Genomic DNA, 2,574 nt, shown 5'->3' with positions numbered 1-2,574 from the left:
GGAAGGAGAAGTGATTTGCTAAAGGTCACACAGCAGGAAGAGATTTGAGTCCCAGACCAGTGCCCTATATAGTGGGCCAAACTGCTGCCCACCTTCTCTAGAGGCAAATATAGCCCCAGAAGATCATTCCTGGCCCTCCCTGCGTGCATGGCCATAGAGCAGGGGCATCAATATACTACACAGTTGAATTTCTTTAGCATCAAGAACCTTTTCAAGAAAGTCATCAGCAGTTAATGATGCCCACTGAAAATGACTGGAGGTCAGGTTTGCATGACCAGGAGATCAACTAAGGAGTATAGTTCTACATGGGAAGTCCTTGCTGGAGCTGAATGGAGGTTCACCAGGGCAAAGGAGATCACAGTTGCTCACATTTCTGCATAGGGGCTGAGCGTTACTAGATTTTGACACCTTAAGAAGTTTATGATGACAGCACTCAGCAGAAACCTGCCTCATCATTGGGATCATTCTAACATGAGCAACTCCTGCAGTGCAAGCTGATGGGGGCCACAAGCTTTCTCCTCGGCGCATGTATCCAAGTCCTCAGGTGGCCCATATACTTACTGTCTTACCTGGGCTTGTGGAACCCAATATGCAAAAAAAGATTAATCTGCTTCATGCAAAGACCAGCCACAAATGGCCCACAAGAAATGGGAGCTCTTCAGTAGCCTGCAGGAGTTGGCAGGTCCCTCAGGGGAGCTGGCGCTGCTGGAGATTGGCTGTGGTACTGGAGCCAACCTCCAGTTCTACCTGCTCACCAGCAGTGACCTGCACTGACCCCAACCCCAACTTTGACAAGTTTCTTATCAGAAGTATTGCTGAGAATTGGCACCTTAGGTTTAAGCACTTTTCAGTGACCTGTGCCACGTAGCTGATGGCTCTGTAGTTGTAGTGGTCTGCATCCTGGTGCTGTCCTCAGTGCCTGTGTAGTGAAGGTGCTGAAAGAAGTTTTACTAATACTCAAGCCAGTCAATGTCTTCTTGGAGATAGGCTATAAGGAGGGGAATATTCTCAGTTCCTCACCATTCAACCTTGAAAAGTTACTTTAATTCCTTGTGGTTTATTTTAGAGGGATGATAATTCATCTAAAATGGCCAAAAATCTTGCATTTAAAGGCCAGCTTTTCCAGAAGAGCTCAGCACTTGGCAGCTTCATTCAGAACATGGGAGAGTTCAGCTCCTTTGGAAATCTGGCCCAAAATAAATAGACAATGATAACTTAAAACTGCCCTTTGAAATTCATGGGAATGGTTCTGACCAAAAATTTTAGAAGTGACTAGTGATTTTAGGTGCTTCGGTTTTTGGTTGCCCAACTTAAGACACCTTAAATGGCCCAATTTTCAGAATGATGGCTGCTCATTGCTGTCTGCAAAAACCAGGCTCCTTTAAGGAGCCTCAGACTAAGCAGCCAAAACCAGACACACACACACACACAAAAGAGATCACTAGTCACTTTTACAGGTTTAAGCCTTTGCCTGTTACAATGTGGACCAAAATGCCCCAAATTATGCAGACTCAAAACACTGGAACCACATCTCCTGATCACCTGACCAGTGTTTTGGCTCCAAAACCATCATCAAAAAGGAAGCCATTGCCTTCAGGGGAGAAAATATCATCCTGCCTGAGGTTTGCACATCCCTGTTTAATTCGATTTTATTCTAATAGATGAAGAATAATGTACTTGTGCTACTTTGTAAGTCTCCATCACAAACTCTAGATCACCCGCACTAAAGGAGTCGTAACTTTTTGTGTGTAATTATAAAATTCAGCATGAACTACTACAGCTGACACTCTCTAGCCTGGGATCCAGCCAAATGGGGACCTGTGACATATTCTCACCAATGGGTTACAGATGCTCATGGTAACAAGGGTGCCGGATGAAGAAGATGAGAACTTAAAGTTACAGCATTGCCAGCCCTGGAGAATATAAGTCTTTTCCTTATCCATAACACAAGTCCAATTAGCATATCCAATCCTTGGCCATCAGCAAGGATGCCAGTCTCTTTTACAGATGTGGTCGGAGCACAGGCCTGATTCATTGCCCACTGAAATTAAAGGAAATCTTTCCACCAACTTCAGGTCCCAGGAGTACAGAACTTCTGAGTTCCCATGATAGCTCTGACACAGACTACCTTTGTGATCTCAGGCAAGGCACTTCACTTCTGTGTCTGTTTCCATAGCTTTAAAAATGGAATAATAATTGCCTGCTTTGCTCTGATGGTTAAAAATCACTGTCAGATATTTTATATTACTAATGTCACGTCCCATGGCAAATGCTTATATAGTGCATTCTCAAATATGTTGCTCTCATGTACTGCAACTTCCTTAGCCTAAACAGCTTTCTGTCAGGACCAAAAGTGGATTTTGCCGTTTTTTTCCCGTTTTCTTTTAGATTCCCTTGGGTACATTTTATATGGTGATGCTACAGACATACAAAATGTGTTTATAAAGTTGCAAAAAGAAAAGGACAGGTTTCAGAGTAACAGCCGTGTTAGTCTGTATTCGTAAAAAGAAAAGGAGTACTTGTGGCACCTTAGAGACTAACCAGTTTATTTGAGCATGAGCTTTCGTGAGCTAC

The 2,574-nt window shown here is 43.6% G+C and overlaps 1 pseudogene; it reads left to right on the top strand.

Moving 5' to 3' along the window:
- The first annotated feature begins 497 nt into the window (after positions 1–497).
- On the top strand, positions 498–1,046 carry LOC114020573 (annotated as a pseudogene).
- Positions 1,047–2,574: the final 1,528 nt, after the last annotated feature.

This window comes from Chelonia mydas, chromosome 20, assembly GCF_015237465.2.
Source record: "Chelonia mydas isolate rCheMyd1 chromosome 20, rCheMyd1.pri.v2, whole genome shotgun sequence".
Taxonomy (NCBI): Eukaryota; Metazoa; Chordata; order Testudines; family Cheloniidae; genus Chelonia; species Chelonia mydas.
The sequence above is the reverse complement of the archived record's forward strand: the minus strand, read 5'-3'. Positions and strand labels throughout refer to the sequence as shown.